The sequence below is a fragment of the Bactrocera tryoni genome, chromosome 5 (genome assembly GCF_016617805.1).
Source record: "Bactrocera tryoni isolate S06 chromosome 5, CSIRO_BtryS06_freeze2, whole genome shotgun sequence".
NCBI lineage: Eukaryota > Metazoa > Arthropoda > Insecta > Diptera > Tephritidae > Bactrocera > Bactrocera tryoni.
In genome coordinates, this window is record NC_052503.1 from 10,004,865 (window position 1) to 10,019,648 (window position 14,784).

Genomic DNA, 14,784 nt, shown 5'->3' on the forward strand with positions numbered 1-14,784 from the left:
GTGGGAAGTAGCGCTGCCTTATTGAAACCAATTGTCACCGATATCACGAGCTTCATTTCCAGGCATCATATAGTCGTTTATCATGGCGCGATAATGGTAGCCGTTGACTGTTATGTTCTTATCGGCATCATTTTTGAAGAAATGTGAACCGATAGTTCCACTAGCCCACAAACCATACCAGTCTGTTTTATTTTCTCTGAAATGACAGCTCTCTATTGTCTTCTGGCTGGTCTTCGTCCCAAATGCGGCAGTTTTGCTTGTTTGCAAACCCATTGAGCAAGAAATGAGCCTTATCGTTGAATAATATTTGGCTCGAAAATGTGCGATCTTCTTGGAACTTTTCAGAAAGCCCATAGAGCGAAGAGATTTCGCTTAAGAAGGTCGATCGGCTTCAGTTCTTCCACAATCTGCAATCTTTTAATTTAAGAACTCGACGTAATATGGGTAAAAGTCATTAAAACATTTTCAAAAATCGTATATAAACCCTGCACTTCAGATAAGTACCAAGTTTATGGTTCATCTTCCCAGCAATCAATGCGAATGTAGTATAATAAAAATATTTTCCACACAACTCCACACGGCCACAATATTTACACAGCGCTGCAAAGTTTCTTGCGCGCGGACAATGTCAATACGGCAGGCACCTCACAAGAGAATGTGTGAGAATTTCAAATAAAATGCACTTTTTATACCCATTGTAGGAGACAAAATGTTAAACGAAAGTAGCGCCGCTTTAACTCCTTTGTTTTGCTTCAACAACAACGTCTTCACGGCTTCACGAAGGAATTTTCCTAAAGATCCACTTGCTTTAATTAAAGTTATCTGCAGGTTACAAATTGTGGTCGAGACTTAGTTTCGTTTAACGATTACTTATAACTGCTCTCAGCGCACATGCATACAAGTATGCTCTTCCTCTGCGCCCGCTTTTTGATTGGCGTTAATACTTTTCCTTGCTGGCGATGTGTGTGGACTTTTTGCCATTGCTCACCAATAGCCAATCGATCGTTTTTCAATTTCGCTCCTCTTCAAACAGAGCATAGAGTTTTTAGTGCTACTGCAAGATAAACTGCTCCACTCAATATTGGCTTTTTGCAACTGCCACATAACTGTATCCGCACACATTCACACATTATAACACTCACATTAGAGTGCATGGTCCTTCGCTTCCCGCTTCCTCTATCTCTGCATTGATTTTATTGTGTGTTTGCGAAGTTTTTGTTTCGGCGCCCATTCAAAGCGATACTAATGATTCTCCATAAATTTTTTACCATTTTACAATCCGTTTTTGCCATAATGTCGCAAACGTAATGTCGGTTGAAAGCATATTCATCATTAGGTGTTCGAATCGAAGTCTTGAGGGGAGCGTGAGTGTTTTACTGGCCACTTTAAAATGCAGCTAACGATTTAAAAGAGAGTCGTAAATAGCTTTTACTACAAATGCGAATCGAAGTGGTCAAACGGGCGCCTGACTCTAACCAAAACTATTTTTGCTTAGTTCACCCAAAAGCTTTCGTAATCAGCGTTTGCATTCCCATAGCAAAGTTAGTGGCTAAAAAAGGACGCTAATCTTGAAAGTATTCTTGTATTCGCTGAAGCCCTTAAAAGAAGAGGGAGAGCTTTGGCTAACTATGAAATATGACACCAAACGAAATAGTAAATTTATTTTCGTAAATTTCGCTGTTTTTCTAAATTTTGGTATGTGCAAAATACCAACAACAGCAATGCCATGCTTGACTATAACTTTGGGCCACATATTAAACGGAGAACTGGGAAAGCTGCTCGCAAAAACCTTTCGCTTTAAACTCACGTTACGGACATTTTCTGCTCAGTTTATTGCGGAATTTTTCTTTGCTTTCTGATAGTTGCGCCCTTAGTTAGGCAACAATTTCGTGTGTGTGTGCTGATGTTGGGAAGATTGCAACTAGTTCAACCGCTGAAGTCCAAAACCAAAACCAAAAAAAAAATAAAAAAAAATTAAATAAAAAACAGTAACAAAAACAAAACCCAACAAAGCAGCTGTTCTTTTTGTTTTGCTGTTTCGGCGTGCGCCGTAAAGTATGCAACGACTTTAAACGGATAAAACGTGAGGGTGGCCAAGCGGGAAACCAAGCGAATGAATAAATGAAAGACCGATTGAGTGAGTAGGTGTGTGCGCAAGCGAGCTCGTGAATGCGAGAATCGAGAATATAAGGAAGCGTGAAGGTAGCAGCGTGTGGCAAGTGTGGTGTGGATTTTATGACTAAGTGGCCGAGTAGCTGGGTTCGGTGTTACAAGTCGAAATGCAAATTTCCGCACAACGTGCTGAAATGCAATGAAGTTAAAAGCTAAACGAGCGCTGCGAATGTACAAAATAACAAATTCGAAAAAAGCTACAACAACAACAACGACGGCTGCCAACGGCTAGACGCTAAGTTTGCAACAAAACTGTTTAGTTTGCAGCAACTTTTTCGATGATGTAGATGTTTGCGCGAGTGTGCATATGCCTGGCTGGTGGCGTGTTATACGTTTGTGAGCTTAGCTGCGCGGCGCTCGATTGCATATGTATTGGTGTGGCAATATCGCGCCGCGTGGTGCAAGCGAAAAGTTGCCTGCGAATTGAAACATCTTTCGAATATTAAGTGTAAAATAGCACTTAACTAAAATGTTTGTACGCACACACATACACTCACACACACATATACACATACATTGGCGCATCTATATAGGCAAACACGAGCCAGCGCGCAATATGCACTTGTCGGTAGACAATCTGTCAGTGCAATGACGTGGCGAATACTTCGGTACACAGCAGCAACATTACAACAACAGTGCAACAATGCAACTACCAACTAGCAACTTAAAAGTGCTAGTTAGAAACAATTGTGGAAATTCCGCTATCATTGCGCTGCGGTTATGCCAGCTTACACGCCACCACCACTGCCGCCGCCGTCAGCTGAGGTGCGGATTGTTTGAGTGCTTTGCGCTCATAAATGTTTATTGGTTAATGCAATGGAAAGAATGCGCAAATGGCGATGGAACGAGTCAGCGAGCAGACGAACAAACGTCAGTGGCGAATGGCGTCAGAAAGGTAACACATTTTAATGAAGTCACAAACACCGAGAGTGACTATGGATTTTGTGGATTAAATTGTTTAGCTGAGTCGTGTGAGTATGCCCTGCCCCCTGCTCCCTGTCCCCTGACCATTATCGCTAGCATTTTTATTAGTCCCAGTGCCACTGTGCATGCCATATGCGCTTTGAGTGTGTGAGTGTGCGAACTTATGCCGTTATTAACATAATAGGAGCTTGGAATCAAAGTGCTGGCGCCATTTCGAGTTAGTAAATCCTCATTTGCATACTTGCTGTTGCCATTATGTGGAGTACAAGGAATTTGGTCGCTTACTTAAACTGTGATTGAAATGTTACTCATACGCCACGTCCAACAACTTCAGACATAAACGAAAATGTGACACTACCAAGCATGACAGCTCACAACTTTAACTGCAAATAACCACAAAACATTCAATAAATGTATACTGTCACATATACTACCATATTCCAGTAATAACTAAGCCACGAGCGCACCTTAAATCAATCGCATTTGCGCCGGTAATAAATCAAAAGTATTGGAAGTGCCACTTAGCTTCGCCCACGGCAAACTCGGCTGTCTTATCAATATTATGTGTGCTGTGCGCTAACTAAATGAGAATAATAAAGTAGGAAGTGGCTTTTAGAGAAAAGCTTTCTTGTCAACAGTTTAGCAGCGGCGAAGGATAACGGCAATCAAACAGGACATCGGCAAAATGGCACATCCTAATCACAAGCGTGCTCAAATGATGGGTTAATAATAAGCGCAAAACAAATTTAGCTTTTCCGGCGCGTTCAAACAAATTCAATTGCACTGCAAAGCATGTGAGCAGCGACCAGACTCCCAGCCTCGCCATGGCACGGAGTAATAAGCTGTCGTTCGTAGAATGGAATAACGGCAAGGAAACGCCTGCAGTCACGACAAAAGCCGTCATTTTATGAATCCTAATGCCATGTTAAACAGTTCATAAAGAACGGAAGAATTAGCGCCAGATTTGAGCGCGGGCTCTGGCCTCAGCAACACTGTCTCACGCCACTCCACACATGCGGTCCTCTTTGGGCTGCAGTTTGTGGGCTCATGCAAGTGGCCTGCCCCGCAAGCGCCGTTAACCTTCTAATATTGATACACCGCGGGTACTACGGTAGTGCATTTGAATGTAATGAGACAGTGACAAATGATGTCACAAAAACTTCAGCCCAACTCCAAGCTCTGCTTACCAAATGATGATAAGCACAAATGTATGCATCCAAGTAGTGCTAAGCACGTGCAAAAACAACAAAAACACTGACAACAACGAGAAAACCGTTGACGCACCGTTTGCTACTTGCCTCACTCTCTGCTCAACGTTTGCGCGTCTGCTTGGATAAATGCTAACTTAACGGTTTAGTTGGCCGGGTGGACGGCTGGTTGGTTGGATGGATGGATGGTTGAATGATCAGTTGGATGACGTCGCAAGTTTCGGGCGCTCTTGTTGCTGACTTCCGCTTAGCTGCTGGATGAATGACTAACTTGGCTCGTTGCAGCTGCTTTTGTTGTTGTCATTCCATGTCATGTTAAATGGTTTTTATTTTAGCTGCAGTGTACCGAAAGCTGATGTCCACCGGCGCAACACACACGCATTCCATGCGCCACGCCTTTGAATGAGTTGCAAAGTTGTCAAGGAAAGCGGCGGCTAAATCGCATGACATATAGGCCAGAAGTGCTGCAATGAAGTGTGTAATTCCACATTTCAAAAGATTTATCACGGCTGTGCCGTCAGCCGTTGCGCTGCAGCGACTTGGCGCTACGGATTATGCTCGTCTTTGTTTGTTTACTCTGCGTCCTGCATGGCTGAAGGGTTTCCGTAAGCAGTTTTAACGGTCACTTGACTTATCGGAATTTATGACAAGCATACTTTGCATGATAAATGCTTGCTTCTACGGCTGAGTGACAGCAGTGGTCCATCTAATGCGGCAAGTGCCACAACTTGTACGCTCTTTTCTCAGTTCTTCTCGACACTTATCCACTTGGCATTTAGTTTGTTTTGTTTTACGATTTCTTATTCAGTTTTTAAGTTTTTGTTAATTAAAGAGCTTCCCACTTTTTTTAGTATGTCAGCTTTCCGCAGTGCTTCAGAATGACCGCAGAAATGCTATGTTGACACGAATCTGTTCACTATGTACAAAGCTAACTTTGGATCTATGGACAGTTCTGTAGACTTCCTGATGTTGTTGTTGTTGTAGCGGCATAATTATTCCGAGTTGACAGTCTTTGGATAAAAATCCGGGTCCGTTCCGGTCACGTAGACCGGACTTCCGTGGGAACGATAGACTTCTCTTCTTTGTTGGCATAGACATCGGTCGTCCGAGGCTGTTTTCTTTTTTCATTGGCGACGTTTTTTACGTCACTGGTTCCAAGTCCAGCGCACAACCCCGCGAAGGGATAATTCGCCTTCCTACTTTAGCTCGCTTGAAACTGATGTTCTTTGGCTACCCAGAGTATATTTAGTCTAAGACCGGAAGTCGTGAGCTGATTGAGCCATATGTAAAAAATCGTTGCTGGCCATTTCCAAGTGGATTTCACTGCGAGAACTTTCCTCACTTGCGTAAACTTCTACGCGTGACTCCATCCACCTGTCCTATAGACTATGGTGCTCTTATTCAGAAGCTGCTTCATCCTAACTGTTTCAATGCGTGCCTTGAAGTTGAGGTTAGTGAGCTTTCCAAGCAACTTCACCAACTTTCTTCCGTTTAAGAAGAAAGAGCTGCCGAAAGCAAATATTAGAAAATATAACTGATATATGGGTTACCTATGTCAGCATGCTCATGCTTTGTTCATTAATGAGATTTGAAAAAGGTTTTCATCTTGACAAGTCTTTAATTGAAATTGACACACAAAAAGGGAAATTGGTATTTTATTCCAAATGTCTCTCTTAACTGCCGAGCAGCGCTCAAGAGCACTTCATTATTGAGTTGTTAGGCAAACTTCAGCCAAAGAGCTGATTGTTTTATATGAAGCACGTATATTTTAATGGATTTAATTTTGCTTTCCGCCAATTGTGTTAATTTTATTGGCCGTCGTATGGGCACCCGAAGGCGAGGTCATCGCCGCAAGATAAAAGCACAGCTTCAAAAGTTTATTATTGTAGTCGCTTTTAAATATGTGCAAATATTTACCCGCACACATACACACATACATACATATGTACATCTTGGTGTAAATTTATGCCCCGAAACCCCTAAATACCAGCCAATAGCCTGAGCTTTGATGCTGCAGAAAGCATTCAACGTAGCAACTACAAGCGTTCACTTATTCATTCGATGCTTAATGCCACTGTGAAATGGCAGGACAACAGCACTCGTAATAGTAACAAAAGGAAAACCAAAACCAACATGAACAACAAATAATGACAAAATAGGCCTGATTTATGTTTACAACGCGAACGTGACAATCTTAGGAGTACGTGCCAAACCGACACTAGCTGCCAGCTAATGGCGGCTGTTGGTTGTTGGTTGTTGGTCGTTGGCTTTGGTCGCTCAACTTTGTTGTTGTTACGTTGTTACGCTGCCACATTGCTACGGAGCATAGCCGTTTAAGGCGTCAAGTACGCCCGAAACAAATACATAAACAAGCGTTACATAAGCAGCCCGAAAAGCCGGCACTCAATCGCATGCCGCTCAATCCGCACCGCTTCCTGCAAACTATTTCGCCAAACTTACTCTCATCTCTACATTCACACGCACACTGGTCATAAAGCGCTCTTAAACGGACTAGTTGTGGGCCCAACTAAACGCGGGAGCTTCGCTCAGCTGCTGTGCTTGTCGTCCGCCGTGCAGCATAAACTGTGGCAGCGATAAGTGACACATTGGCAAATACCCACTTCGACATAAACACACACGTACACACACAAGGAGCACAGTGCGTGTGTATGTGTGAAACGTACGAATAGCCGTTTTGGCAACAACGAATATCCAGCAGACCTCTGGGTGCTGGGGCCACCTCTCTCCCGAACACCAAAGTTATACACGCGTGCATACAAATGAAGGCGTCCATAGCTCACGACCAGCAACTACGAATGCTGAGGAGCTGTGTGCGAAGAACGAAGAACGAAAAAAGCGGGATAATACAGCAAAAGCCAATCAAATCTTCTTCAAATCTTTCAATTTATTATGCTTTGCTTTTCGCTTGCATCGTCTACTTGCCCGATGCTTACTTCGCATTATCCTTGCCTCCTTTATTTTTACTTTTATTTATTTCTGTTTTATATGTTTATTTATGTTCTGTGTTGTTCGTGTTGTTTGGGGCCACTGCTCTTTGTTTACAACTGGAAACAACGTGTGTACACTTTTCGTGGCATTAGGCGCTCGGGCACACCCACACGCACACACCCAGACGATCTGCGTTGCGATGCTAAGCCACAAATGCGCTAAATTTTATTTATTTGCCTTTAGTTGTGCTTTATTTATCTGGCAAGTGGCGCCTGAGTGACCCTATAAATGTGCTTCAGTGTCCTTTTTGCTGCGTGTGGCATTTTGGCGGCTTACGCGTGCGAGTGTTCCCGCGCTGAAGACGCACTTACTATGTATGTGTATGTGTGTGTGAGAAAGCTTTTGAGTGCTTGAGTTGAGTGTTCTGCGCCAACTTGGCATGGAAGATGTCTTGAAGACAGGATCCTTAAGCAAATGACAGGTTTGGAGGGCTGGGAAGAGATGGCTGATGTAGGTCGGAAGAATGAACATATCCAAAGTGAAAACGATGCTCATTGTCTTTTTTGACATCAAAGACATCGTCCACCATGAATTTGTTCCTCCTGAACAAACCGACAACGCAAAGTTTTACGTGGGTCAATCGGGTCCGACAAGACATCGCAGCCGATTGGAAGTTGCACCACGACCCCTAACCAAGGCCGGCAAATGTGGCCGGACTTTTTCTCTTTTCCTTACCTGAAAAGGCTGATGAAAGGCAAGCATTTTGAGACGACATGTAAGCAGCATGCGCCTCGGCTCTCAATGCTATTCCGGAGAATGCCTTCCGTGATGCCTTCAGTGCTAGGAAATCCCATTGGCAGCGCTGCCTCGACGCAGAAGGACCATTTTTTGAAAGCTTTTAAAGACTTGTAATGATTGGTGCAATAAATTTTTTTAAATCGACTCAGTCTTATCACTTTCGGGACAAACCTTGTATAAAGGCTCTCGTTAATGGACAGTTTTCTTGCACTTAGTACTGACATCCAAAAAATATTGAAATCTTGAAGGGACACCTAAGAAGTTACTCAAACATTCATATATCAATGGTCGTGAGCAGTAAACTGCCGCAAATTTGATTTCTGTCGAAAGTTGACCCAATGAGCTGCGAGTCGAAAATCACCATAATTTCGAGCGCCAATTGGAGTAATTAAAATTTAGCGCCCCATTGCTTCTTCTTTCGCAAAACTTTGTAGTTGCACACAAACACGTACACATACACATAACTGAAAACAGCACGAAAACAATTAAACTCCAGAAACTTGTCCAACATTTTGAGGCACAACAACGAAATGGGCCTTTAATTTGGTTTGAAGTCCGCCGCCACTTCTCGGCAGCCAGCAGCGTTCCGAAAACGTTTAACAAGCAAATATGTCGTTGCAACAATGCAAACAGAAAAGCGGCAGTGGCACAAGAGGCCAAGCCAACGCAAGTGCCACACTTCGACGCAGCTGCTAGCAAAATGACAAGAGGGAGACGCACTTGGCTTGAACGGGCGCAGTTAGCTGCCACTTGCCACTTGCCGCAGGCGCCCACGCTCGCACAAATACTTAGTACGTCCTTGCGAGTAGAGCGCACATGCAGGGTAAGCAAAAGAATACGACGAGAAGAGGCGGCGCGTGCAAAACAATCGGATGACTACAATAAATGCCAACGACACGGCCATCGCTGCCTACTGTGATGGCAACAGCGCGCTGCTGCTGCGGCGCTGCTGTGACAACTCCGTTCTTGCTCGTTGTAGCAGACGGGAAAGTCGTGGCAGCTGTTGATACACCAAACGGTAAGTGCGGCACTACAAGGCAAACGTTGGTCCGCCAGTGCTGTCTGTGGCACTGTGTTGTTGCTGCCATATCGCGCACTTTTTGCGAAAGCACTTCCAGCTCATAGGACACAGACATACACTTCTATTCAAAGCTAGGCGAAATTTTAACGGTACATGACTTTGTCGCTTGCAACATGCTGCACGCTGCTGTGTTAGAAGAGAAGCGAACTGGCAGAAGTGTTTTCACAGTGAACGCGTGTAACCTAATTGCGAGTAAATAAATGGTGACGTCACACTGGTTAGGTTGGCATCAACAATTTGCATAAACAACTGAAGATGACCACTTCATTTTTGCAACAACAAGCAAAGCGGAGCGTACTTGGCGCCCACAGCAGCTGCTATAGGCCAACAATTGTAGAATGAGTGCTGACTGGGCCGCTAATGTATACGCTTGGTATTGAGAAGCTTCGCAGAAAAATCTAGCAGGCCATTTCACGCATTAATACTCCTCTTACTCATTTGATTTCTTTATTAACTTAAGGTTCTCGTTCAGTCAAGGCGGTCTTAAAGATGCAGCTAAAGAAGCAACGCCGCTTGCACTTGAACTCGCTGCGCCTCAAGACCTACACACTTAAGTTAGTTACGAACGAGCTTTACATATACACACACACACATACACAAAAGTTCGTACAATTGACATGACTCTCAACACGCCATAATTTCGAAACTTCAAACTCATTTGCCACCTGGACTTGAAAACAAAATCTGTCATAAAATGCCGAAAATCTTTAATTGGATTGAGCCAATGTACAGTGGATAAACTTTGAAATGTGAAATGCGAGCAAACATAGCGAATCGGCAAAAGGAACTGCTGACTTTATCAACTTTTGATTTTCGGCAATTTATTTTTATTTCATTTTGCTCGTATATTTTCAGCGTTGCTCTGACATTCATAACAGCGAAATAAATTTCAGCAACACGCCTTTATAACAGCGCCCAAAACTTTTCCAAGCACAGCAACTATGACATACAGACGTACACTCAGACACAGCTATCTACAATGTATAAAAATAGAAACAACCAACAGGGCGGGTCTGCCTACGAACGCAACCGTAAATTTAAAGAATAAAATTGAAAAACAAACAAGAAAATTGTTCTTGTTTTTATTGTTGTTGTTGTAACGGGACTTAAGCCACGTTAGGATGGTAAGGGATGGTAAGGGTCATTCTCGTTTCTCTCGCAACTCGGACTCATGGTCTACAATGGATGATGATTTGATTCCAAGTACGCCACTCACTGAGAGGGAGTCGATGAAGGTGTTGATGACTGCATCGACGATGGCGGTCAGTGCTTGTCGGGAGTTAGTTGCGTCCGAAATCTGGATGGAAAATTAATAACTTTCAAACCCCGCACAATTTTAATACAGTAGCCCAATGCAAAATTTTGTTGACCTAGTTAAATGGCTCTCTGTTTCTTCACATTTCGAAAACCGCGCGCCTCGTCAACCTCCTGATTTTTGAACGCATAACCTACCTAACACCTCTCCCGATAATATTTAGGTGTTACAAACAACCGTTGGGTAAGCGAAACTAATGTACTCTTAGCAACATGTTGCGAGCGAACAAAATTCGTGGAAACAATGGGCGCAGGCAACAGCAGTGGCAAATCCATTGCGGCCAAGTTCTGCGAAACGTTAACTCGAGAATTCTCCAGTCATTTATAATAAAAACGCAACAGCAGCACTTACATTAACACTAACAACGGTAACAACAATAAGAATTACGATGAAAAGAGAAAATCTGAAAATAAAAATATTGATAACAACAGCCATAATAACAGAGCAATCTTGAAAAAATATATTAAATTACAAAAAGTTGTAAAACGCCATTCGCACAATATTTTTACACTATAAAAATAAAAACTTTATGCAGCAGCAAAGAAAAACAGCAATAAAATTTTACATAGAAAAAAGCATAACAATTTAAGCCACCGAACGCCGACCTGATGCCAAAAAGGCAATTCGCAGCAGCGAAGCGGCACAGTTCCAGGAAGGGGGTGGGTGTGTGGGCAATTTGCAGCAACCACAGCAGTAAAGGGCGCAGGGGACATCATATAGTTGCAAGAAGTTTCCAAAATGAGTGAGGCGAAGTTTACGCCATTCACGGCACACATAGTTATTGCCTCCTTTGCATATTTGGGCGCATAGACGCAGGTAGTTTCCTATGAAATGCTGGCATATTTATGAAAACCTACAAAAAAAGTACGCGTAAATTGTAAATAAAACTCAAAAAAATTTAATCATTCAACAATATTTATTCTGTCGCCTTCAAAGTAAACTCCACCAAATGTAGTATACTTCTGTCAAAGATTTTTGCTGTCCTCGAAACACTTTTCAAAAGCACTTTTTGGGATGGCCTTCAGCTCCTTCAGCGAATTTCGATCGACTGAAAACGAGTTATACGGAGCGGCTATTCTAGTTTGGGGAACAAGAAATAATCAAACGGACAAAAATCTGGTGAATATGGCAGTTGATCAAGGGTATTCATGGAATATGTGGCTTAGATTCGGTCCTAATCATAGCCCGATGCGATGGTGCGTTATCATTGTGCAAATCCATGAATTCTTCTTCCACAATTCCGGTAGTTTTCGACGGATGTTCTCAAGTAAACAATACGGACGATTAGAACCCCTTATTGACTCCGGAACAAATTCACGATACGCCAATCCACGAATGTCGAAAAAAACAATGAGCATCAGCTTGATTTTTGAGCGGCTTTGGAGTGTTTTTTTTGGTTTCTGCTCATATTTCTCCCTCCATTCCGATGATTGTTGACTTGTTTTCATATCTAACTCATAAACTCACGTCTCATCGGCAGTTCTAATTCTTTATAATGCTCTTCATGAATGTGAGATCGGTATTTGCATGATCAAGCATGTCCAAAGAGACCGGTTTACGGTACTCTTTTTGAAAAAAAATCAGTTTTATCGGGACGAGTCGCGCAATAACGCGTTTCATACACAAGTTATCCATAAAAATCATTCGAACGGACTCGCGAGAGGTTTCGAGCTCTCTTTCCATCTCTTAAATACGGTTTTCAAGCACCATATCCTTCATCTTTTTAATATTATTATCAGTTGAACACGTCGAAGGTCGTCCAGAACGAGCCATCTCTTCAACGATCTCTCAACCGTCTATGAAGGCTTCGTACGTAAGATATTGATAAATATCCCACAAAAATGTGAGCTTTAATACCATACAGCGCTCTCTTGAGAACTTATTACTGGATATATTTCAAATACTGTCTGCTTACATTTTAGTTGAATATTCAAAAAAAGTAATACTCCAAAGTCATTTCTGAAATGGCAAACATATTTGCAGAAGTTACACATTTAATTATCCGATTAACTGTCAAATCAAAAGTAGATCATACAAATAGCATAAACTATATTCAAATCCAATTTCGCTAACAACAATTTCATAAAGGAATTCTTATTAATTTGTAGCATATTAAAAATGGAACAAGAGCCACCAACACCCTTGCACCACTGAAGGCTTTAAATTGTAATAATGAACGCCATTTCAAATGAAATAAAACAAAAAAATCATCAAAGTAATATTCAAGGTTTTGGTTGGCAGATGTGTGAGAGCTTGTAAGCATGAAAATTTTCGAAAGTCCAAGAGATACGTTCCGCACTCAAATATATTGAACAATTTATCTAACACACTGTCATAAAAGTGAGAAGCACACAAGTGTGGTGGGTTTCGATGCACTGAGGTGAGAATTGTGAATATTATTACATTAGGTAAATACCGAACATTGACACACACTCATTATAATATTACTCATTGCTTATATTTGAAAGCAAAATATTTATTATTATTAAGATTCTCGAAACACTCGTTCCCCAGCCGCTTGCTCACACTCTATACATATGTATGTATATACGTCTAAAAGAAGGTGTGCAGGTATGTGTTGTACACAATTGGGCTGACACAAATTGACTTATACATGTGTCATACATACTTATTTATATGTTTATGAATAAACATATAATATATTTAAGTATATATGTACGTTTCTGAGGTGCTTAGTTAGCGTAAGTGATTTGAAAGGGGTATGGGTCGCTCGACTACCCCTCGACCAAATTCAAAAATTAACACACGAAATCTGAAGGGATTATGTACGGTTAGAAGGACGAAAAAAGCGAATTTTCCGGAATTTTTTTGAGAGAACTTTTACTACATTTTTTAACTGTATTTTAAGCCTTTGTTTTATTAAAAATATTTATATGGAAAGGAACTACAGCTGATTTCAGGGAGCGGAAGGATATGAAATTTGTTGTGTGTATTTGTAAATATACGTACATTAAGAAAAAATAAAAAAAATAGATTTTTTGAAAATTCTAACTGTATATAACAACCTAACAAAACAAAAAATTTGCGTGAAAAACGTACACAATGTCAGTTGAGAAAATTATCCAAGAAAAGTTGCTATGGAAAATATATTAACAGAATATGTTTGTACATACAACTGCACATACGCTTTATTTTGAATTTGACTTCGTTTAAAAACAAAAAATCAAATGTCTTTTTCGATTTGATTGTATTCAAAAAGCTGCTAATTTGAAATTCCCTCTGCGCTTGCGGCGTCTTTGTCGCATATATGATGCTGGCGAGCCGAATTAAATTTTGTTGAGAACTAATAAATACAAACAGTTGGCCAGATGAACACACGCCCACCGCTCTATATTGACCATCTCACAATTCAATGTCCATGGACTGCATGAGCGACTGCGAATTCGGCCAAAAAAAAACTTTTTCTGAAAAGCAGATAAGTTCATTTTTACGATTTTCATTTCAATAAGCACTGTGCTCGGCTTAAAGTTTGACCAGGCACTCAAATTCAAGGATTTTTTTCACCGAAAAATATATTTTTTTTTAACAATATAAGAACAAAATTTTGGTCAAATATTAAATTTTTTAAGAAACCGCCATTTTGTCAAAACATTTTATTTTGCTCTCTCTTTCTTATTATTTCTTAAAATACAGTTTATGTGTAAAAATTTTTGGACCAATAAATTCGAAAGTTTTCTCTGAAAAAATTCTGGAAAATTCGCTTTTTTCAGCCTTCTAACTGTACATACATACATGTAAGTATATAACTCCTTAGCTATTTGGGAATAATCTTTCAATCTACCTTTGCTCTGCACTCTGGGCAGATTTGCACTTTTTCAGCATTTTTTCGAGCCTTTCGATTAAACGACTTGTGCGCTTTTAGTCATTTCCACATGATGCTCATTTCCGCACATACATCCATACATACATATGTGCATGTGTGTCGCTGGTCCATTTGACATTTTTCATCGCTTTGAGATAACATGGAAATGGGCGAAATGTCAGTTTGAAAATAATTTTTAAGTGTGACAGTAGTGTATTCATAGTCAAGGTGTGTACCCTCTTAGTTCTTTTGAAGACTCCACATTTGTGTGGAATTTCTATGATAATAGTAGTACTTCTCAGCCAATATTTTAATATTCAATTAGCTGCAAACTGTTTTTATAAAGTGATTATTCAATTATTTATTTTCCAGTGAAGTGAAGTGAAGTGAAGTGGATTTGTGAAATTCTTCTTCACTGAAACAGCTTGAAGTGTGTGTGTGTGTGCTTGTTAACCGAAATGCCAGCGCTTTGTGTTCAGGTGTGCGTGTGCATGTGTGCGTGTGTGTTCAAGGC

At 41.1% G+C, this 14,784-nt stretch overlaps 1 protein-coding gene across 1 annotated transcript in view; it reads left to right on the plus strand.

The window, feature by feature from the left end:
- Positions 1–14,459: 14,459 nt before the first annotated feature.
- LOC120779085 overlaps positions 14,460–14,784 on the plus strand; it is a 142,094-nt gene continuing 141,769 nt past the window's right edge. Inside the window, exon 1 of the mRNA XM_040111236.1 lies at positions 14,460–14,498. The gene's annotated coding sequence lies outside the window, so the exon portion shown is untranslated. The remainder of the gene's footprint in view (positions 14,499–14,784) is intronic.